A 24625-nucleotide genomic window follows, 5' to 3' on the forward strand; every position below is an offset into this window, starting at 1 on the left:
ATTCATTAATTTTTTCAGCAAAAAGAAGCAAGTTCCTTATGTAAAGGCTTTGAAAAGTTTGAATCTCACTCTTGGAAAACAAGTGTGCCAAATGCTGTATAGGAGAGAGATGAGTTTTTTAAATTGAAAAAAAGATTTGGTATAGTGTACTACATTTAAACCACAGATTTTAGTGTTTTCATTTCTCAGACTCATTAAATAGACCTTGACAAATCCCTGTTTCTCTTCCTTTGACCCAGAACCTTAGGAAGTGTGTCAGAGAATTTAGTGCTGTTTTTCAGGAATTGCTCCCTGTGCTGAACACGACTGTGGAGGATGTTCTATAATAGGTTTGTCACATGTGGCTGTGATAAAAGTGTGCATTCAAATCCAATACATTGCTAATTCCACACTCAGCTCTCTCCCTTTTGTACATTAAAAAAATGTAACATGACAAATGTCCTTTGGAACTCTAGGTTTTAGAAAGGACAAGAAAAGCAAAGGCAGAAGCCATGGTGCCCTGAATACTGCTTTGCCATCGAGGCTGAGGTTTCAGTGCTTAAGTGGAAAATTGCCATACTAAAGAAATGATTGCTTGCTGACTGTACGAGTTGGGGATCTGGGGTGTGTGTGACCATATTGATTCTAAAGTGCTCTTTTTTTTCTTAACATGTTTTTCCTTTTAATTCTAACTTCCAGGAACATGGACTCCTTTGATAAACACCATAAACATTTCCTAAGTTAATTTGAGAGAAACCCCAACCCTATAATGCTAACCTTTCTATTGCTTAAATCAGAAAGCTAATTGAAAGAAATGTTCAAACCAGAAAATAAGAAAATTTTAAAATAAAAAAAAAGAAAGAACCTTCTCAGAACAGAACCTTTAGTCACCAACATTTCAGATGGCAGTCTGAGGAGTCTAACCATTCTGTATTATTAAAATACCATCAAATTAAAATAACGGCAAAATCCGGAGACAGAGGCAAATTGTGTTCCCTCCTCTGTGGTTGTGGCAGGCCAGCAGTCAAGGACCCAGCCAGGAGTGTAATTTCTGTGGGAAGGAGGGGAGGGAGAAGGGAGGATACCTTTTGTGTTTCAGGGCTGGGGAATGTGGTACTAGAAACAGTGGGCAGTTGTGAGCTGCATTGTATTAGCTGGTTTGGTACTTGGCAATAGCGCAGCTCCAGTGCAGGCTGTTACCGACTCAGGGAGAAGCTGTTTCCTTCTTTTGTCCCCTTCTGCCATACCAATAACAGCTGCTGGGAAGGTATTTTCCTCATGGTGTTTTGTTGAAAGGTAGACAAAATATTTTCAATTATCCCTTGCTGTTGGATTTCTGTGTAAATAATTTGTGTTATGGTAAAAATCCATCTAAGGCAGGAAGACTGTTTGCTACTTTCAGCCTAAATTCTGTAAACACTTCTATGCATGTTTAGTTTTCACCATGTGAGCAGTATCCATTTGGGTGAAGTTAAGGATGGCTGTAGCTGCACGTTGGAAACTTGACCTACTTTGCATATCATTATGCATGTAGCACAATTTTAGTCCAAGAGAGTGTCCCGGAGATGGGAAGTCTGAGTTGCGGAAGAGTCCGTCGAGGAAATGAAATCTAGCCAACTAATATGAATTAAATATTTTTGAACTTTAGTGTAATATGTTCATTCACAACTGGAGAAGTAGTAGGAATAACATAAGCATTAACAAAAATTAGAATTTATTCAGTGGCTGAGGCAGAAACCAAAAGAAGCTTAGATGGCGGTGACGCACAGGTGATTTATGAGTGCCTTTTATGATCGGAACTGCAGATTTTGAAATTAGTTTACACTTTGCAAAGAGAGATTTGTTTATTTGGAAAATGTAGGTATGCCAAGATTTAAAAAAATTTTAATGTCAAGACAGCTATGCATTGTCTTACTTGTACCAGGACCTTGTAATAGCAATACTTAAAAATCCTCCTATCAAATGTGATGCAGGATTTTAGGTGTGAAGACTGAAGCTCACTACTAACTATGAGTATTTCTACAATTTATCTATTCCATTAACTTAGTTCCTGATACTGCAGAAGTTTAGATGCCCAGAATTATACAGAGTGAATAATTCTATTAGAGTAAATGGGACTCCTACAAATGTGTGAAGTGAAATGTGAGCGTGAAACAAGCGGGGCTGGGGCTTTTAATGGGAATCTTGTTATGCATAAATATAATTGGTATGTGAGGAGTCTTTAATGAATTAAGTCCCCAACAGGCTCCCTCCAGGTAGAGAAATAGGATAAGATGTAAAGTCCAAGAAGGGTAGGCCCCAGGTTTTTAGAAACTTATGTCCACATTCACACGCATCGCATCGAAGCAGATATGGATCTGTCTAAATTGAGGCAGGCATTCTTAGCATTTTTCTACTCAAGTGACTTGGTGTAAGTGACTTGTTCAGAAACACTCTGTAGGTTTGTAGCACAGCCAGGAATAGAACCCACATCTCCTGACTCACAGTTATAGACCAGACTTCTCAAATTTGTGTGAAAACTTAATTGGGCATGTTTCTCTGTGAGGGGGAATTTATTAATATTGCTGCTACCTTAGAGTGTTTTCCAATTTTCTTTATATGGTCCCATTCAATAAAGGTGTAGAACTGAACGTGAGCTTTCTCTGAGTAGATGCAGAGCATCTGGTTTATACAAATGTTTTCCCACCAAAAAGGAAAACTTGGAACTGTAGATTTTTAATGCACAGATCTTGTGCTGTTGCAATGTTAAGAAGTCCTTGTTGTTATGAATGTGCATTATGAGTATATTGTACACAGTCCTGGTATGCAAATGTGTAGCATTCAGAGAAGTGAAATAATTCTGTGTTATTATTATCTTTGTAAATTGCATCTTAAGAGTTTGTTGAGGACTTTACGACGGCAGTTTTCTATAGTCACAGCTATACAGCACAAAGTGTTTCTTTCATTATTAACAATAACTGAGCCAATGAAAATGCTTTTAAATATACACCAGACAAGCAGTTATCCAGCTCTTCCTTCTTACCATCCACAAACCATCTTTTAGCATCTTATAAACGAGCATGTAAAATAGCTTTGTAAACATCTGCTTTTCATTGTTAATTGTCAGGGAAAACTAGAGATTTAAATGCTTCTTTTGTAGCATTCCTTAATCCTATCAGAAAGGAGAGCTCTAGATGCTTCTCCTTTCTCACTGCAGATAGCTTCCATAGGCTGGGGTCTTTCTTCTATTTTCCTTTTAATTTCTTTTTCTTTCTTTTTTTTTTTTTTGTAATATCAATAGTTTTATTTACTTACAAACAGCTTGTTTTACATCTCAGTTTGAAAGGTCTTGCACATTCTAGTCTGTATGGCAACTCAGTAAATTTAAGCAAAATATACTATGGAATTATTGATTGCTGTATAAAATGTGTTGAAAATCTACATTTTTCTCTCATTACGATCTGCTCAGTATTTTCTTTCATATATAAACTATCAGGTCAGGTATTGTATCATACATATGCAATAAGAAAACAGGAGTATGTGTTCATACATAACATCAAAAATAATAAATACTCACCCTGCTACAATACAATTATTATTTTTTTTAAAAACACTGCCTTTATTTTGGTTAGCTTTTCTGTTCTAATAATCAAGTCATTAATGTCAGTTGAGTGTGTCTGGCAGTGATTTACTTAAGGTAGCATTCATAACACACAGTAGCTGCATTATACAGGAAAAATAAATCTATTCATGTTACATTTCCTACCTTTAAAGCTTTTTTAAAAATCTTATATTATGGTCCTGGATTTGTAACATTTGACTTTTTCCTTCTTGCACACACAAAAGGAACATTGATGATTCAAAACTATTTCATGTTTTATACTTTGTGAACAGGAATAAATCTTTTTTTTTTATGTTCCTTTTTTTTTTTTTCCCAAATCTGCTTCATTTGAAAAAGATACTTTTTTCACTTAGAGTTTGAACATTTCCGTAGCTTTCGTCTTTTAATTTTGGTGTTTTGAAGTCAAAGTCTGCTTAACTAATTCCTCCAGCACAGTCATTATTTAGAATCATTTGGATTTCTCTCTGTTTTGTTAATTAAATAATAATTTAAGGGTACCATTACCTATTAATGTTTTTATTCCTGCTATTCAAGATTTACTTCTAGAACTTCCTAAAAGAATTGTTACACGGACCTCAGCCTCACTGCATGTAAAATTAATTGAAATGACATATTGTTGCAGTTTCTATGACAACCATATCATGATGCTGATGCTCTCAAAAATTTATAAACTACTATTTCAACTATGTTTATAGCACCGAGTAGAGCTAACATTTATTTACTTAATATTCTTATTAGAATCAAGCTTTTCATACTTCATGTTAAAAAAAATCAGAAAAAGGTGTATGTCGGTATTTTTCGTTTGTCTGATGTTGCTTTTTTTTGTGAAGGAATTCTGGCTTTCTGTGAGAACCTTTTTAAAATCTAACTGTGCTATGTTATGTTGACAAAGGGCTTATTCACTCAAAACAAAGAGAATGTATATCATCACTCACAAACTTTTAAACACAGCATTCCAAAAGAACTCTTACAGTGCAATCCACGGCAAAAAGCAGTCTTGTTTTGCTAGTGGTACATTTAACGCCAGTTTATTCCTATTTCTATTGTCCTAGATGCTAAACCTCAAATGCTTGTGACATGAGAGTACTGATTCACTGACATGACTTACATAAATAAAATCACAAGCTGAAGTGTCTTCATGATCAGGCACAGTTATAAACCCCCTAAAAATATTTACTTATTACTGCCTTGTTTTATTGTAAATGGGAAATTTGAAAAGGCTTTGCCTGGTAACTTGAATTTTTTTTTTCCATATTAAATACATACCTTTAGCATAATCACGTTATTCCATCAATCTGCAGGCTTTTAGAAGTTAGCTGATTTTAACAGTTTGACAGGGAACTCTATTACTCAGGCAACACTCACGTTGGAATCAATGAGTGTTTTACTTGAGGAAAAAATTTAGGACCAATGTAAGATGCCTTATTCAAGTTACTTCATAATTATATAGATTGCAATGACTTAAAAAATAGTGAGCTTTGCTCTCCAAACATAGTAATTTTATTCAGTCTAACTTGCACTTATTAAAAAAGTGTGTTTTCTATTCAAAATGTGTGATTCTCATATAGAAGACTTATTGATGATTGATCCAAATAGGAAATAAAACACCTTGATCTTTCAGTCATTTGTCTCAGGAAGATTCCCAAACAGTCCAATCACATTTACTTCACTTCAGTCTTAAATCTGATATTACCCTGGAAAAACGTTTCATATAATTGAATGTTCGAATACGTTGAGATCATGTCGCATTTCAGTTTTACCAGTATGAGTGCTTTCAGCAGTTTCTGCCCAACATTCCCGGTCTACTAAGCTATATTTAAACATGTTTTGAAAGATTTATACAGTGATTTGCTTCTTAGTCAACTTTGTTGCAAGAAGTTACTACTGCATATTTGGGTAAGAAAATGTGAAGTGCCCAAAGAGGAGAGGAGGGAGGACATGGTGTGGGATATGCCATGCTATTTACAAGTTCCAAATAAAATTGGACAGCTTGAAACAACTCCCTACCCCAAAATATCTTTGTAGACATTTTAACCTCTTGTCTTGGTATTTTCTAAACTGTTAATCCTTTCCAGTGTCATCATTTTGAGTCTCTTCATACAAAGCATGCACTTCACATGCACAGGACTTGAGTTTCTGGATGAAACAACTGGCAGTGACATGAACCTGCAAGACTGGGCCATATTGTCACAAATCCAAAAGAACACCTTGAAACCAATGCAATTTATAAGTGCACAGTGGTAATAATATAAAATACAAAATCATTTCCCTATCTTGAGGATTCCTTTTATTTCTGTTCATGTGGCATGTATATGTGGCTAAGTGGTAATACATTTATTTGCAGTGTGGGCCAGTCTCCAGGTCAAAGACAACTTTGTTTATTTATTCTAACCTTCAGGGTTGTTTTTTGATATTTTTGTTTGGTTTTATTTGGGTCTTTTTTGTTTGTTTGGATTTTTTTTTTTTTTACTCCATATATGTTTGTAGCACAATAGTTCAGTCATGGATTTTAAAAATTGTGCTTTGCTGGTGGGGTTATTTTTTTATTTGAGGGGTGGCTGTATGAAACAAAAATAAACTGATGGAATAATTGCAGTGTTACAATAGAAAGCCTATACATGCTCTGTTGAATTCCAGCATGTGCTGTCACAATGGGACACTGCCGGTGAGAAAATAAAAGCACCGTGGTGTACTGATAGGGGTTTGCAGTCACCATGTTTCAGCAAGCGCTTTTGTGCCACTGAGATTCTGGGGGAAGATCCTCAGCAGCTTTCATGTTTACACCACTGACCTAGAGTTTACTCTGGGCTGGAGTATAAAACAGAGCTGCTGTGGGCTGAAAGGGGGTCCTGTAGCACAAGTCCCCTCTCAGCCCCTCTAATGTGTGTGCAGGTACAGCTCTACCTGATACACATCTTCCTGTCCCCCCTCATACCCGAGACAAGCTCTGCTATTCCCAGCTGAAGCTGGGAAAATTGGTATAATATGTGAGGCTACACAGGTGCATGTCTCAGTATGAGTGTGATGATTGCTCTAAATATCTCTGGCTTTGGGTTGCTTCTGGAAAAGTGCATTTAAAATCGCTGTAATCTTGAGCTGCATTTTTGTATGTTAGCGGTGGTTTATGGTCATCCTGTTGAACAGAGATGGGAGGTGAAAAATTATTAAGATGACAAAAAGGCAAATCCAGCTGTTAGGTGAAATTCCCAGATTCAGAGGAGCAGATGCATTTCAGTGGAAATATTTGCACCTTCCACAGTGACGCTACTGTTTTTCTGCTTTAACTCTGTGCATGAAAAGCATCAGGTGATTCCAATCTTAAGGTGATTCCTAATCACAGCTGAATGTAATTGCAATCTTTTGGAGCTCGTTAGTAGCGTTCATATGATTCAGGTGTGGAGGTTACTCTGCTGGTGCAACTACTAGGTGGGAGTTAAGCGACTTAAACCTTGCCAGTGCAGTCAGCGCTTTTCTGGGTGCCAGGATGCCCTGACATGATGGATGCTTTCCAGTAGCTGGGATGCTTTCCACCAGCTGCTAAAAGCCTCCTGAGAGGAACCCCCTTCTGGGTTAAAGCTTTCCATGAGAGGTAAGTGATGTGTTGTGCCCCTGTATAAATGGATCTGTCTCCTGCACTAGATCCGTTTCCATAGCTTTCATGTGCCTGGAGCATGCCTTAGAAACTCATCGTGCTGAGCCTTCGCCACAACTTTTAGCAGTGTCACCCCAGGTAATGTCCATGGATGGTGACAGCCTAGCCTTTCTTATTTTCTTTTTTCCCATTCCCCTTCCATTAATATAAATATAACCAAAACCCCAGCCTCAAGCTTGAAATTGACTAAAAGACTTGAGAAGGAAAATCTTCCAGGAGAGCCCATGCAGTGCAAGTGGCCTGATTTTGGCCTGGGAAGGAGGCAGCAAGAGGATGGGCAGAGGAGCCAGCAGTGCTCCCTGGCACACACTCTGAGGGACTCTGCCTTCCAGCAGGGGGTCGGAGGGGATTTACAGGGAGCGGGCCGGGATGCGCTCTGCCCTACTCACCCCGATCCTCCGAGAGCGCCCAGCCACGGCGAGACAGGCGAAGCAGGGAGAAAGTCTCAGGGCAGGGGGGTTAAGGAAAACACCAGTGCGGTGCTTTCGCTTTGTGTATTCCCATCTCCTCAATTCTCCTTAAATTCTCCCAGTCTTTCTCCGGCCCCTGAGAGCGGGCGGGAGGCGGCGGCCTGCGCTGTCCCGGAGCCCCGGGCGCTGAGGGCTGCCCGCGGCGGAGCCCCGACGGCCCCGTCCGCCCTGCGCGGGGTCCCCGCGGCCGCGGCGCGTTCGGCGGCCCCGGGAGCGCTCGGTGCGGGGCCCGCGGCCGCCTCACGGTGGCGCGGTAAGCACATGGACAGGCCCGGGCGGCCGGGAGCGCGCTCCGCTCTGCCTTCCCGGGAATAACAGTCCCGGTAATGCCTCGGATAAATCAAACCGCTGCTGCAGCGGCGCAGGGACGGGGGGTGCGCGATGCTCCGCGCCGGCGGAAGGTGTTGGAGCCTCCCCGGGCTGGGCAGGGCCCGGCGGCACCGGAGCGAGGGTCCGCGGCATCTCAAGAGCGCGGTCTCACCTGGGGTTAGTTTCCCCCTCCCCCTCTCCGTCTCACTCCTCCCCCAGCCCCTCAGGAGAAGTTTGCAAAGAATGTGATGGAGAGTGCAAAGCGGCAGATGCCGACGTTCAGCTCCGGCTCGGTTCGGGCCCGAGGAGCTGAGCCACAGCCCCGAGCCGCCGCCCTGGTTAGCGCAGCAGCGCGCCCCTGGCACCCGGGGTACCCGCGGAGGGGGGGACAAACACACACAATGTAGAGTCAGCTTACCTCCGAGCCGAGGGACAGCCCGCTCCGGGCAGCGGGGGCAGCGCGGCTCCTGCCTTCCGCCCCGGCCGGTCCGCTCCGCGCTCCGCTCCGGCAGCGCCCGCCCCGCCGCGCTCCGCGCCCGCCGGGCTCCCCCGCCCCCGCGGGCAGCCCTCGCCTCAGCCCCGCGCACATCGGCGGCTCGGGGGCACCGTTCCGAGGCGATCCTTGCCCGTGCAAATCCCCCGAGGCTTCTCTCCGCCAGAGCGTGGAACAAAATTGCCGGTTCCCCTGAGTTTTTGTCAGGCTGTGCTGGCGCTCGGGAGCAGGTAAGGCGGCTGCTGGCTGCCAGCGATCCCCGCTGCACTTGCAGCGAGCAGCAGGAGCCGGTGGAAGTGGGAGTGTGGTCTGCTCTTCATTAGGGAGGGGGGAACGGACCCTGGAGGTGATGCAGTGAAACACTTCTACTCCCTTGCATTGTGTTTGTCACAGACCACGGGCGCTCTCCTTTTATAACATTCAAGCGTTCTCAAACCCAACCGGAATAAGTTCTGATCCTCCCCTTTAGTTTACATTGGGGTTGTCAAAGGATTAAATAAATGAAACTTTATTTGACCGTGGAGTTTACAGACCCTGGGATCCCTGCGCGCTCTGGCCTTATTCTAATTCTATAGCGGTAATTACCCTTCGTTTCTTTAAGTGCAATAGATTTATTGCCTTAGAGACTATGCACAGTTTGATTGAATTATTCATTTTTTTTTCTTTGGTGTAGACTGCATCTGGGGACTGATGTGACGTGTAGATTTTTTTTTCAGGAACAAAGGGAATGTGGAAATGAAAGAGAGAGGGAGAGAGAGGCTGGCAGATGTGATGAGATGCGGTGAAGGTGTATCCAGCTTGGCACTCCCACTCCTCTCTTCTCCTCTCATTGCAGCCCTGGGTGACTCTCAGGCTAACACAAACAGCTTTTCTTCCGCAGCCTGCCCTCTGTCACTGTAAGTACAACAGCCTTCTCTTATCAGCATGCAAATTCCAGCCACTCACTACCTTAGCCTGGTGTTTGCACTTTAGATTTACAGAAGGGACCTTTAAAATGAACTTTCCGAGACAGGAAGGGGTTTTCATGTCGAACTTGCTTTTATTTTCTTTGTAAAAGTTTATGTGGTTTTTCCAGTTCTCTCTTCCCCCCCTTCCTTTTTTTTTTTTTTTTTTTTTGAACGGCGGGGGCGTGGAGCGGGGAGATTGTTGCTGCGGCTTTTTCCTTCGCTATCAAGATGATGCACAGTTTAAAATGAAATTAAAATCTCCTTGATCCTTTTTCTGCCAAGACAATACATTTTGTTGGCAGATGACGCTGTAAGGAATTTAGAGTTTTTGTTTTCAGGCAGATCTTTAGCTTTGAGTGTTACAAGATGAAAACGTCCCCTAAATTTGGAGGGGTTCGCCAGAGGTTCTTGTTCTAGAGGAACTCGTATCAGCTGATGGGTTTGCTTTTGAAGAAACGTGCAGTAATTTACTTCTATCTAGTCTAACAAAACTTTTTCCCAATCGGATTATCAGGCTTTAACTTCTTTTCCTTTAGCTTTTTCTCAGATGCTGTTGATTATTTCGCAAAAGTTTCTCTGAACATCTTTAGCAAGCCTGTAACAAGCCTTCATTGTCGGACAGTGTCCGCAGAGGGAAATTATAAACATGCCTCTTAATTGTCCGGCATTAACTGGGGTGAGAGGGCAGTTTAGAAGTGGGTGAATGACTTTTAAAGTGAAATTTCTTGCCCTTTGAATCCAAAACTTCTGAGACTGTTCCGCCAACTCCGCAGGAGTTGCAGGTTTGCTGCTCAGGTTAGAGATGCGGTACGTACGAGTTGGCACACAGACGGGTTGCCTCGCTTGTTGAACATTGCTTTACTTTAAGGCACTTGGTGAGACACACGGCGCAAAATGCCATGACAGCTGTGCCCAGGTAAGTGCCCGAGCTGATGGGAGCGCCTGCGGTCCCTTCCCTGTGCAGGCACCCCCAGCAGGTCAGCATCCCTCCTCAGCATCTGCCTGCCTTTAGCCTTCCTGGAGCCAAAGCGAGGGCAGTCATCCCAAACGCGGTTTCTAAAAGTGGGGTAACGCTCCAAGTGAAAGCGTGTTCTTGTTTCTCGGCACGTGTGTGCGGATCCGCACGGCGGGTGTTCACTTACGCAAACAAAGAGGGCATCCCAATTACCCCCGTGCAGCGCGCACACACACCCGCTCCCATTTGCATACAATGCCCAAGGAATCCTCTTTTCCTGCCGCCGTGAAGTTGCCGCTCTCCGGCGCTGCGAGTTACATCTGTAACTTAATTGATCACACAGGGGAAGGAAGCAACAAGCTGGGGAGCGTTCCTGGCGCTCCGCATGGCAGCGCGGCCGCATCCCTGCCGCGTCCTGCCCCAAACCAGTATCATCCCCTGCGCTGGAATTTCGGGAGTGCAGCGGGATGCTCCCCGATTTGGAGCTAGGTGGGCGGTTAGATTCATCTGATGCCTTAATTATCTCTTGTCCCATTCCCGCTTCGTGTTTAATAAGGCGCTACATTTGAGGAGGGCTTCTTTCCTTTCTGTTTCTTGGAAGAAAAAAACTTCCAGCAACAAATTACTAGAGTTGCAGACTGAGGCAGACTATTCGTCCTTGTTTTTGATTTATATCTCTTTTCTTACATAGCTCATTTAAATTTTAAAAAAATCTTTTTGCGTGCCAAAGCTACACTAGTTGTGCAAAAAAGTCAAGGTGTTTCCTTTACTTGCAGCAGCTTTAAATGTGTTACAAGGAAAGCCTAAGTGGTTAATCACGGGAATTCTTATAATTAAAGATTAAAAATGACAGAGTAATATCTCGAAAGGCAGCTATTTAATGCTGTTAATTCCATTCACCGGGTAACTGCAGCAAGGTGAATACTTTGAATTAGCCGAATGCAGGTGAATACAAACTCAGTATTTACAATCATACAATTTCCCCTTATCTCTGAATGTCACTTTTAAAGTGTCTTTTATTAAAATTGAAAGAATGCGTGGGAATTAGCTACTATGCCCTCATCAGCTAATTTGATTTTAAAGCTTTACTAGATAATTATAAAGTTCTATTTCAAGGTGCTTGCTACTTGCCGAATAGGACTTGGTTACTCCTTTTATTGTAGTGGAATTGCCAAAAATGTTGTATAAAACAGGTCCGCTATTCCAAGAGGTTCTGACTTACAACTCCTGTTCCCTGAGCTCGGCTCGAGAGGGGCGATAGCACCTCGGATAGCAGAGGATGCACCGTGCATGCCTCCAGCAGTGTGTCGAGTTTTACAGCTTGTTAACAAAATGAATCAGAGCCAGGTCATATCTGTCCTGTGCCATCGCGTTAATGTTCAATTTTCATCACGTCCTGCCGAAGCCAGGTTCATTCGCAGTGGGGCTGAGTGAGCTGCTGGGTCTAACCTAGCCTGCGAATTTCTACTTGAGAGAGAAGGAAAGTGAAATCAGGCTCTCTCCTCGTCTTTTTGGCCTCTATAAGTTATGAAGCTATTTTAAAATTAAAAAGTTTGTCTGTTACTAACTGTTCCAGGCGCCTTCTGGAAAATGGGGAGAAAGTGCCAAAAATACAGAGATGAATCAACAACTTCTCTCTCTCATTTTGTGGGCTTGAGGTTGCTTTCCGCACTCCCATCTTAACAACAGTTTAGCCTAGGTGTGAATAATATCAAAAGAGGGAGACGTTCGCTCTGCAGCGCTGTTTGCCCACCTGATCTGCGGGCCCCTGACAGTTTGAAAGACTCTTTTATGTTTACCTTTGGAATGCAAAAATACAGCAGGGAGACTTTCTTGGGTTTGCAGTACTCTGCCACTGGTTGATTTTCTCCTCAGCTCCTTATAGTTTTTCCCTTCTTTCTCCCAGATCTTCCAACCCCCCCCCCCCCCATCCCCAATTAGCACTTCCAAGAGAGCGTGAGTTCCTAAATTGGTATTCAAGCTGATATTCCAGTCCTTATCTGTTGCCTTTTGGTAGGCAGAGAGAGGGATATTTATATATTGCCGCTGCTAAAATTTCTCGTCGTCGCCACGAGAATCCCAACTTCAGCTCGAGTCCGTCCTAAATCAGTTTTTTCTCTCCGGCCGTACCTGTCTTTCCCTTTTCACTGCACTCACTTTTCACCTTTCTGCTGAATCCATCACTAAATAGTTTGTGGACTCTGAGTGCCTTTTCTCCCCGGGGTCTCTGGAGCTGGACTCCCATCTCTGGTGTAATTTATACTTTCCATTTCATCTCTCCCCCCGCCCCTCTTTAAAAATTTTTTTTGTAATTTTTTTTGTAATTTTTTTTCCCCTCCCGGCCGTGCCGTGGGCTCGGGCTCTTCAGAGACCCATTTATCAGCTGTCACTAAGCGCTCGCTGAGTGCTTCCCTCTCGTCGTGCCCGCTCCCTCCCCACGCCGCCAGCCCTTCCCTCCTCCTGCACATCCTCTTTTCTCCAGATTTTTTTTTTTTTTTCTCCTCCTTGTAATTTTATTTTCCCGGCGCATCCCGCGGGCCGGCGGGGCTCTCCCGGCCGTGCGTGTCCCCCGTTAGCGGCGGCGGGAGGCGGGCGGAGGGCGGGCCGGCCCCGAGTGACACGGCCGCCCCCCCGCGCCGCTCCGGCTCCCCCGGGACCCCCCCGCTGCCCCTCCTCCCTTTCCGGCCCCCGCCCCGCCCTCGCACCCCCTCCCCGGTAACTTTCTAGTACCTTTCCTCACCACTCCGGGCAATCAGTGGTCATTAGCGGGAGCGGAGCGGTGTAGGGTTTCATGTGTCTAATGGCCCTGTGAGTGGTGATAGCTGCGCGGGGATGCGGCTGGCAGCCCGCGCCGATTTCACTTTCTGTTTTGTGCTCACTTTCTCCGCAGTTGTTGCTCTCCCCGCTCGCTCCCAGCCTCTCTCTCTCTCTCTCTCTCTCTCTCTGTGTGTGTGTGTGTCTCTCCCTCCCTTCCCCTCTCCCTCCTCTCTCTCCCTGTGTTGTCTCATCTTGCCTGTGCTGTCTGGGCGGGGGAGCCCTGCCTCCTTTTGCCTTCCTCAGATCAATGCCCTGGCCACTCACTTTCTGATGTTGCACGACGGGAAATGCTTTGAATACTTACGACATGGCCGCTCACATTGATTGCCAAGATTGACAGCAGTAACCATCGCCTTCACTTGTTTCAGGAGGAAAAAAAAAAAAAATGAACCTGATTGTAACCAAATCTCCAGGCAACCCATCCGCAAACTTCTAACGATCGGGATCCTGCACATCCATGGCCCGGAGAAACACCAGCAGACTCTAGTTCATTTATTTTATTTTATTTTACCGAATTACTACCCATTTATTCCTCCCCCCTCCCTCCCCCCCTTCACCTCCTTCCCTCTTTTTTTTATTTTTTAAATTTTTTCTTTTTAATGAAAATTACCGAAGCGCGTTGCAAAAAAAAAAAAAGGAGGCTCTCCCAGTGCTTTGTGCCACACTGGATCCCGAGGAGGTAACCAGGAAAACCAGCCCTATTGTGTTGTATACCTGTTGTTTGCTGTGGTGTGTAGTGCTGCGTGGCTTGGTGGCGGTGGCGGTGGTTTAATGGGTTTTCGCTGGATTTATGTCGCTTTGCAGGAGAGAATTCAGTTCCCCCTGCGCTGTCTTTAATGGGTTATTAGTTGCAATTGAGTGAAGCAGCAGCGTCCGGAGATAGATCTGTTGTTTAGCTTTTAACATTGCTGAATTCACCCCTTCCCCCGCCTCCCCCTGCACGATTATTTACTTTGATATCACGAGGGTGTTGTGTTTCTTTTTTCTTCCTTTTTTTTTTTCTTGTTTTCTTCCCTCTCTTCTCTTTAGGGAAAAGTAGTTATAGTCTCGTCCCCGTGCGAGTTTCCGGGGCTGTTTGAATCCCGAGGTTTCCGAGACGTTAAGGGACCCCAGTACCTTGAAATCACAACACTTTCTCATCCTTCCCTAGTAGAGTTTATTTTAAAATGTAGTGACAGATCAGCGTTGTATTTTAAGATCACCCACGGCAGGCGAACACATGGTGCGGGAAGATATTGTACGTAAGGAACTAACACGAGAGGGAGAAAGAGAGGAAAAATAAAATCCGAAATAAATCTTTGAGAGCGGAGCGCTGCTGTCATTGCTCCCAAGTGCTCGCGTGGGTTTCTCCTGGCGGATAACCCCGAGAGACGCGGGATGGAGAAAGGCGAGGGGAGTTTAGCGGTGCTTGTGGGTTCTGCGCGAAGTTTGAGGTGGGTGAGCGCTTTGAAGTTGGCCGGGCTCGGCTGCGGGGAGCACACAAAGCTGCGGGAGCGGCGGCCGCCGTGCCGCGCTCGGCCACGGCGCGGCGCTGTCCCGAGGAGCGCCAACGCCGCCGCCTTATCTCTGCCGGCAGAGCCCGGGATAAAGTTATAGCGAAAACTTTAAAATCGATATCGCGCCCTAATTCGTGATACACGGGGAGGGGGGAAGAAGGCAGTCCATCATCAGAGAGCTCTGTTTACACCCGGGGAAGGGGAGATGCGTGCCGCTTTGTGGCAACAGTCGACCTGGGATTTCTTGCTGCCTTAGCTCTTTGCCGGAGGTCATGCAAATCGACCTTAAAAGAATGCATAAGCCATAAATTAAAATAAACCCTTAGCCAGAGGCTGATCCATAAGTAGACAATACCTAACCTGGACAAAACGGCTTCCTTTGCGAGCTGAAAAAAAGAATAGTGCCTAAACTAAATGCAAAGTAAGTTTTCAGGAAGTATTTCACTTACTATTATTACTATTGTTCTTCTTTTAAAATAAAATAGTGGCAGTTGCAACAAGCTAGCGCAGCTGTTTGCAGGCGGTGCTGCCGGATACGAGTGAGGCAAGGTGTGTCTTGTGGAGAGTTTGTTCTTTTCCTGGGTTTCACTACCTTGGAAGCTGTTTATTTCTTTGGATTGGGGATAAGAAGCCTCTTTTACCGTACAAGCAATTTGATGTTTTATCTCGGATAACGCCGAAGAGTTTATGGCCAAATCTGGGTTGCCTGCAACTGTCACATGCGCGCACACAAGCTGCGTCTGTATATAATAGTCTCGGGGCTTGTTTTTTTTCCCGCAGTTTTTGACAATTGTTCCATTCATGATCCTGAAAGGAATCATCAGTGGGAGCTAATGAGCGCGCCTCTGCGGCTTGCCCTGCTCCGGGGAGCAGCGGGCACCGGCGCTGCCCGCTCGTGTAATGCATGCACGCGTGTACCGGCGCGGGGTCGCGGCCGGGTGTAGCCAGGGGACAGAGAGGGAGAGCGGGCAGGCGCGATGCGAGCAGGTACTTCCAGGCGTGCCGAGCCCCCGGAGCGCGTTCCCGGGCCGGCAGCGGCGGGCGCGGCCCGAGCCGAACGGCGGGGCCCGGAGGTCACGGCGGGCACCGCTCCTGTCCGGCCGGGCGCTTCGCTGCCTGCGGGCCGCCCCGCCGAGGGCTTCGCTGCGGTTCTGTTGTTTGGGAAAGCACGGGAAGGAGTGAAAGTGGCACCGGGAAAGGACAATTAGTGTCGCGTCTGAGTGGCCGGCGTGGGGGAGGAGGGGGGCCGCAGGGAAAGGCGGCCCGGTGGGAGTCTGGGGACGGCAGATTAGTGCCGTCCTAGGGGTGTTTCCCAAAAACAGAGAGGTGAAACTTTCTGTGATAAAGTCATATATCTTCGCCTGCTGTTCGTAGATAAGGTATATGTTTATTAAGCAAATTTAAATAGCCTTCGGCACACGAGCGGCACTTTGTTCCTGCTGCTTTCTTTTACCCTCACTTCAACATTTTTTTGCCAGTTCCATCTTCAGTGCTGATCGTGAGGACAGGAGAACAGTTCTACCCAGTCCTCAAACAGAGTTTGAAGTCCAAAAATTAACGAATTTCCCTTTCTGTATTCGTGTAATGGAGCAATTTTGAAACCTGTTTTGAGACTTCGACTTGACTTGACTTGTTTTATTGACGTGCTTGTGCCCACTCATTTAATTAAGCCATTATAATACCATAAAGTAAATAATAAGAATGAATGTGAGATATGTGCATGCAGCCTGCCATTAAATACGAACAGTTCCCTGGAAAGGACCCTTTAAAAAACTTTTTTTCAGCACCCCATGATTCTTTGGCAAGATCTTATTGCAGGTTTTTGTTTTGAGCCAGGATATTTCGTGGGTTTTTGTGCTCATGACGTTACATGCACATTACGCTTGGAATATAAACAGCAAGCGTACCTAGCAGCTCATTCTAGTAAAACTAAGGAATAATTATTTATAGTGAGTACATTTAAAAGAAAATAATGAGGTCATTTGGAGTATGCTGCAGTTTGAAGTAGCTCGACACCTGGCAGAAACTACATACGCGTTTTCTTCAGACTCTGCACTATCCATAACTTTTCCTTATAATACATTCTTGTGTTAAGTGAGAAAGGCTGTTTGTAAAACAATCCCCTGGCTGGTTCCAGTGTTGGGTGAAGCTGATCCTGTAATGGCATTTTGTTTTGAACAGTTGCTGTAGTTGAAGTTCCCTCATAAGGTAAGGTGGCACTGGGTCTGAAAGGAGGTCCAAATGCCACATTTATAATTAGACTGCCAATTCAGCACATTGTATCTATTGCTATACAGGGATATACTGCTGTGTCTGGTCTCTCAATAGACTGTATTCAGAATTAGCCAATTCAACTGCTTAAACTTTGGAGTCAAATTTAGAATAGGCAATGAGAGAAGGAAAGAAAGAAAACAATAATGCTTTCTTTTTTTCCCTCAGCTAGCTATTAAAAGCCAAAGAATATACGGAAACCAACCCAGGCACTGCTCTTGAAAGCCCTGCACCGAGCGCAGCCTGGCCAGCCTCGCCTGCAAAACCATTTTGAAGCGCGCTTCTCCGGGGGGAGGGGAAGGTGAGCCCTGGGCATCGCTCCCAGCGCCGCTCTCCATCCAGGCCGTGCCCGGGCCGCGCCGCCCGCCCGCAGCCGGCGAGGGGAGCGGGGCCGGGCCCGGCGGGTCGGGTTAGCCCGGCTCGGCCCAGCTCGGCCCGGCCCGGCCCTGGGCTGCAGCGACCCCCGGGCGGGCCGGCCCCGGAGCCCCCGGTGCCGCTCGGGGCGGGAGCGGCGCGCCGGGGACCCCGCTCGTGTGCCCGCCGTGTCCCCGGGGCTGGCGGCTCCCGGCCCCTTCCCTGCTGCCACACTGCTCTGGCCCCGCTTCCCCGGCCTCCTCAACGGGAACTTTAATTCATTCAGCGACGAGCGCCTAAGAGGCCCTTTGGTCGGCAGTCTCGCATCCTCTGCTAAACGCATTATTCCCTCCCTCCCTCGCTCCCTCCTCCCTGCAGCGCAGGGCTCCGTCTCGGTTCTGCTGGGAGCCTGAACTGGGCTGCCTCAGCGCTCCCTCGGCTTCCCTCTCTGCTAGATGGCAGGGTGCAAGCCAGTGCCATGTGTATAACGCAGCATAAAGGGAGCGAGACAGATGGCTGTCTCTCCCTGCACGTTCCCGACTCTCCGCGCAACTTATGTAACTGCTGCTTTTCTTCCCTTTTTTTGCCTTTACGCACCGGGGAAAGCGACAAGAGAAACAAAGTGGAGCCCATCAGCTTCACTGGTAAGGCCACAAGTGCCTTAGCAGCAGAAAATACTTGTAGGAAATAATAGCTGATGTCCAAAGTTAGTTGCCTTCACTTGTCAGCTTGGTTTTGTTCACAAGTGGGAACTGCCAGTGCTTGTTCCCTCGCCAGTGGTTTTTAATATGTGGCCAACAACTGTTCGTGGTCATTTCCCGCCGAACTACTTCTGCTCAACAGGAAAAAAAAAAATCTCTTTGGACATGTTTTTTGCATCTTTGATCGTATTTTTAGTCCAAAGTATCCACATATCCCTGCAGTTCTTGGAGGCCTTAAAATAGCTTGTGGCAATAAAGGCCAGAGCCTTGCATGATGATAGCAATAACAAATACTTTTTTTTTTCTCAGTTGGCATTAGGAAGTTTCTTTAGTCCTCTTTTATCTGCTAAACACTGTGATCACCTTGGGAGATAACACTTCAGGAAGCACATCTATCAATCTTTTACACTTGGGTAGATTTCTGCCTTGGAAGTGTATAGATCACACTCCAAAGGCTTCAGTCGATCAATTTATTTATTTATTTACTTCCCAGAACAAAAATTACTTTGGAAAGAGATGCCAGGATGCACTTGGCTTTCCACCCCTTACAATGGGATGTTGTATATTTCCTTTTTTCCACAGTGTCACTTTAGAGATCAGCGGGCTCGTTTGGCAGACCTTGCGTGTAATGGCTAAAGTTTTCCAAAGTTATGTAAATAGGGGTGTTTGTGTATATGTGAACTGTGTCAGCTGCAGTCATACAGAGACATATTTTTAAAACGTTTCAGTTGGTACAGTGAATCACAGAGGCAGAGCCTTGAGACGTTTCTGCATGGTGTCAGAACCCGGGAGAGAAGTGCTGCTGTGTGAAGTGCTACTCGTCAAGTAGCAGCAGAACACACAGAGGTGCATCTTTCAGGTTTGCACTATGGCAAGCTGGTTTCTCTTCGTCCCTTTCAGTGGCTTTTTGTGTAATTTTTATTTACACAACTTTCCGTTTTTCCTCGGGTAGAATAGCAATAATGGGAACTTTTAGGGGACTTATTACCAAACCACAGAAACTGAATTTTCTTCTCTTTTGTATGAGCCATGTGGAGTTTTTTAGACACGTTCTCCCACAGTGTGTATCTGTATGTGTCATTGTAGGCCTTTGCATCACATTATAAAACAACAAAACACCATAAAATCCTATCACTAGTAAGGCTGAGTACTGGACTGGTGTGATGCCTGTCTGAAATACGTGCCTATTTATTTAGATGTAGCTCTGCAGAGAAGACAGAGATCTGATATATGTATTTGCTGGAAAGCAGCCGATTTCTGCGGTGATAAAACCGGATAATTACATGTTCCCAAAGCCTTTTCAGCACAGAAGTAGGTGTTCTTTTAAAACAGTATTCTGTGGCAACAACAAATATTTGTGACATCATTGTAACAGATTTCCTGCCAATTTTTAGTTTACTGTCTTTCAGAAAGTCTAGAGTTCTGTGGAACTCGTGAAACTGCTACAGATACCCATCGTATATTCAAGTATTCAGTGAAGTTTTAAATAATTCTCTTTCAATTAGTACAACAGGAGCCTGAAAAATGGATTTTCTCTTAAAGAAACAAGAATCAGTACACAGACATTTCTCTCCTCCTCTTGTATATTTTAAAATACTCATATCAGTTTTATGTTTACTGTTTTGTCTTCTTAAATTAAGAAGAAAAAAAGCAGCGTCCCAAGTCTGAAAATCATTGCTTGGAAATTAGTTCAATCAAATATTTCTTGAATCTTGTGAATTGGAAAGAGTAAGATAAAATTAGGTATATTGTTAAACTAGGTTAATCAGAGTAATTCCTTTATAGTGCAGAATGGATCAATGGATGTTTTTTTGAAGTCAGGCAAAACATTCCATCAAGTTAATGTGTTTAAGGGTATCATATCAGGGACAGACAGGTACTAGCAGTGATAAAAAACAGATAACCTGCAACAAAATGATTTACAGATGGGCCATTATCATCTGTAGAGAGCTTACACAGATCATATTCTTTAGAAAAAGAGAATGTAATTCTATAGAGCTGGGAGAATTACCTAAATAGGTCTGAATATTTAATGTTTTTTCTGAGTGACTAGTAGAATTTGTCAAAGCAAAATTTTTTAGCTTTCTTATGGCCAGCATGTTAATATAAGATACAGGAAAGTACTGGGTTTGTATTTCAAGTATTTTAATGTTTATTTTACCCATTTGTTGAAGTAAAGCTTGGGAAATGTTTTGCTTCTTCTTGTGCAAACTTTGTAGGGCACACCTTTAAAATATATTCAAGAATGTAGCATCCGAATTCAGAAAAAAAAAAAGGTGAAAAGTTTGATGTTAGTGATTTATTAGATTTCAGAACCTGTTCCATACAGCAAGTGGCTGAGTTGCATCTCTTCCATCGGTGGCAAGACAGGATGTCATTTAAATATTTTTTCTTTCTTCTTGAGCTACACAGAAAGGTGTAGTCAATTGTGTCTCCAGTCACTGGTAGACTGACATAAGGCAATAGGAAACTCTAAAACCTCAGAGGTGCAGTATTGATTTGATTCCTAACTGCAAATCCTTCATATCATTGCTCCAAATATCTAACTTTACACCAATATTACCCATTCTTTTTATAGTGACACCATGCTTAGTAAAAAACTTCTAAGCACTGAGGTCAGGTGTTGAGATTGGATTCTAGTTTATTTTTTATGAATCAGATAAAGATTTCTGTGCATGAGACCGTATGTGAAGATGAGAGAACAAGAACATTTCCATATCAAAGGCAATATATCTGAGGCTGCATAGTAATTAAAATGCAGTGGTTTGGACTCTGTGCACTAGCACTTACGCAGAGCGTTGTTGGGACCTTGTGCAGCATGCAGGCGGTTGTCTCTCGCATACTTCTAGAAATATACTTATAATTTTGTACAAACATTTATGCCAGTCCACACTTTTCTGTGGATAATTTGTATTTCATCCAAACCATTCAAAGTAGAAGTTATTTTTTGAGCAACCCCCTCATTATGGCTTTTGTGCATCAACTATTTTTATTCTGGTTGTTTGTATTTCCTCTTACCAGAATGATGGCTTGTTTATAGTCATATTTTTTTGTGTATTTCGCTAAGACCCCTTCCATATACCACTGAAATTTTACGACTTGCATAAAATATCTTGTATTAGAAACAAAAATGCTAATATATTTTCGGGTTTATTGCAAATGGTGTGATTTCTTACATACCATGCTTTATGGCAAATTAAATGCATGTGCTGGAACATAATATTTTTAATGAAACAATATGTGTTTACTAATTCCAACTAACTGTTACACAGCATAAGGAGAATTTATATATTACTCCAAGGACCTGCCATTGTGGGAAAATTGACATAAAATACTGCAGGGCGCTCCCTATCTGGAAACTCTTTTCTGGAATAAATGTGACTTTAATTCCTGAGTGCATCACCCTGAGCTGTTCCGGAAGGGCTGCTGTTGAATTGTTTACTCCATAAACCCTGTTGGTCAGTGTCCCAGTGCGGAGGAGGCAGAGAGTTCTGCGAGTTTCCTCATCACTCAGAGATGCTCATTCCACACAGGCTCTGTCCATTAAATGCTCCAGAACTACTGGAGGTGAAGCTTTTAGGAAGTCTTTGTGCTTCAAACAGATGTTTGCACCCTGACTGTATTGCAGCAATCTTTCAGCCTTGCTTAGTTTTGTCCAGTTTTAGGTGATGATTGATGGATGTGTCCGTGGGTACTTGGAGCAGGAATCCCACCATTCCAGAGACTGTTCTGCTGCCTCTTACATCTGGGAGATTGCTGTGGATGGGCTCGTTCCACCAAGCTCCTGACCATTTGTGGTTAGTGAGAACCCATGGTATTTTTGCACTCGTGGGGGGGTTAACCTCAGTGTCATGGCCTAATTCCAGCTAAGATAGGATGGAGTTGCCCATCTACATTCTGTCAGTTTTAACTGGCTCAGGGAATCCTCACTTCCTTTCCTCAGTGTAGTAGCTGTGCTAAGGGCACTCGCAGCATTTTACCTCGGAAGGGCCAAACCCACCTGTTGAAGTAAAAGGTGGAACTAGATGAGGACTCAGATTTTGGGAGCTTATGGAGGAGAGGAGTGTCATATAAGCCAGTCTAACTGGCTTATTGTTATTAGAATGAACATTTTGAAGGATTTGATATAGATGGAATTTGAATGTTGAACTATTTCAGAGGAATATTTTGATATAAGTTGGTATTTGACAGATTCTCAGCTGGTATAAGCCAGTGTAACTGTTTACTTAAGCAGGAGGGTGCCTTTTTACTCTAGCCACAATCACATTCCTCAGGCCAGGATGCAGCTCCTTCTGGGTTCAATGGAAAGAACTTTTTGTGACTGTGTGGGGATGGGGCTCATGTGTCAAGGCCCTGTTTGCATTGGATTAACTGTAGAGAATAATTTTCTGTCAATCAGGGTGGAATCAGGTTTGCTTACATGGTGTTTTTTATGGCTTTAGGGGGATATTAACAGGAATTCACCTCATATAAACTACATGTTAGACCAACTGACCTGCATATCTATCTTCCAGCAGGTCTTCTGGTGCAGTATATTATGCAGCATGTGGGGATTCTGACTGCTGGCTTGCTGGCTTCCTGTAATTGTGGGGACTGTGTCTGTGTGTTTTTCTTTTTTGTGTTTTTCTTTCATTCATACCTGATCTGCTGAGAGCAGATTATCTTCTTGCAGGTCCTTTCATATTTTTCTTCTGCTAAGGGATTCATGTAGGTCACTGCAGTGGGAATATACTTTATTCAACCTTTAGTGCAAATATATGTAGATATGCACATGGCATTTTTTTAATGTCCCTAAGTAGTTGTGTTTCAATATATATTTAGTAGTGATTTTGTTGTGGTAATCCCTGTGAGTGAAATTGGTTTACATGCATGCATTCTTACATTCTGCTGTCCGTATCTACTCTCATTGCTTAACCAAAAGGTCTAAGATGAATTCCAGGAAAATCCTTTCATGCTTTCTGGTTGCCTTCTATAAGCCCTCGTTCCCTTTATGCTACCTGTTCTTTGCATATGGAAATTATGGTGTCCATGGTGTTTCTCTTTGGAAATAACAATGGAATCTTCATTTATTTCAAAGCAAGTTAGATATGACTGGCTTTTCACCTTGATTTTATGAGCTAGAAGATAGTAGATTGGTGTTGGGATGAGATGATGGCTACACAGACTGTGAGGAGTCAGTTTGGAGACGAGTAGTGACATGGAAAAATGTGAAACTGAAGAGACCAAGAAAGAAAGGTATTGCCACACGATGCTCTAGAAAAATAAGTTAAGACAATGCATATTCTCATGTGTGTCTGTGCTTACCCTCAACACTCACCCTGGTCTTTAAGGAGCCAAGTCTGCTGTGTCAAGCAGTTCAGTGGGCCCTTGTTCCCTGCTTCCAAGATCTTCCCTCAACCTCTGGTGAAAGCCAAAGGCTTTTCTTTCCGTGCTGGTCTACACAGTTTTTCCTCCTGGTTTGTGTTTATCCTCAGTCAGTGAAAAGTCTCATTATTTTTAACTTCTCTACCCCCTCTAGGCAAGACAGGTTCAATCTGTGATGTTTAAGAATGTAACAAAAGCTCTGATTAGCAGGGGCAGTGAAGCCACACCGGTGTGTGTTTTACTGCAGCCACCCTGCCATGTGTTTTAGGGCTGCATGGGTGTGCCCACTAAAGGCTGATTTGAAAACACCGTTGCAAAACTCTCTGTGATGGCATGGGATCAAATTACAAACACAAACTCATCACAACGGTGATGAGTGAAAGAATACAAGTGAAAGACTTGGAATGCTGTGAGTGTTGTATAGTCTTTTAAGGGAGAGAGAAAATGTGTAAGGGAGAGTAAGATGTACCTAAAGAGTTAGTACTGAGAATTAGCTGGAGTTTCTAATTTGTGAAGTATTCCCTTGGACAGGTTGAATCATTTTTTCACAATGTGAGTGTAACATAACCAAACCCAAAAGGAGCAGGAGGAAACTGTTTTGTTCAATTTTTTTGCTGAATTCCATTAGAAGTGCAAACATCAAGGTTTAAAGCTGTTGCTGTTTTTACTTCTGATGAATCCTTCCCTCTGCCCCAGTCAAAGTGGCACAGAAATCCTAGGATAACCAATAAACCAGTAAGAGTCAAATCCATCCCCAGACTGGTTTGATCGCCCTGTTCCTGCTGTGGAAGACTTTTCTATTTCAGTAATTCTGTTTGGGATGATTAGATAAAGAAGGTAAAGGCTTGTTTCCCCTCACCCTGGTGAAGCGTGGCTCCCACATGATACTTCCTGTCTTTCACATATTGTCCCTTTAGTATCAATAGCAACTGGATGCAAATCAGGGTGGCATCTGCTGGTTTGTTTTCAGCTGACCGGGCTAAACAGCACATACGGAATTTACCGCCAGGAGGCTGTGACCTCACCCCAGACAAGTGACATTCCCACAAGTAGGTAATGAAGCACCCCTATTGAGTGCAGCTGAAGTCCAAATCCTCAGCAGAGTTATTACATATTCAGTTTAAACAGCTCTCCCAAACTTTAAAGCTGTCCCTTGATTTTTTTTTTTTAAATCCACTCGCTGTTGTAGCTGGAATGGCAGCTGTTGCTGGTCTCT

The 24625-nt window shown here is 44.1% G+C and overlaps 1 protein-coding gene across 2 annotated transcripts in view; it reads left to right on the forward strand.

Annotated features, from left to right (window-relative positions):
- Positions 1–13789: 13789 nt before the first annotated feature.
- The window catches only part of SOX6 (SRY-box transcription factor 6), a 364152-nt gene continuing 353316 nt past the window's right edge, over positions 13790–24625 (forward strand). Inside the window, exon 1 of one of the 2 annotated variants that reach the window (XM_064714999.1) lies at positions 13790–13902. The gene's annotated coding sequence lies outside the window, so the exon portion shown is untranslated. Of the gene's footprint in view, positions 13903–15653; positions 15707–24625 lie in introns of those variants that run through there. The other variant, XM_064715000.1, reaches the window with a different exon arrangement.

This window comes from Zonotrichia leucophrys, chromosome 5 (genome assembly GCF_028769735.1).
Source record: "Zonotrichia leucophrys gambelii isolate GWCS_2022_RI chromosome 5, RI_Zleu_2.0, whole genome shotgun sequence".
Taxonomy (NCBI): Eukaryota; Metazoa; Chordata; class Aves; order Passeriformes; family Passerellidae; genus Zonotrichia; species Zonotrichia leucophrys.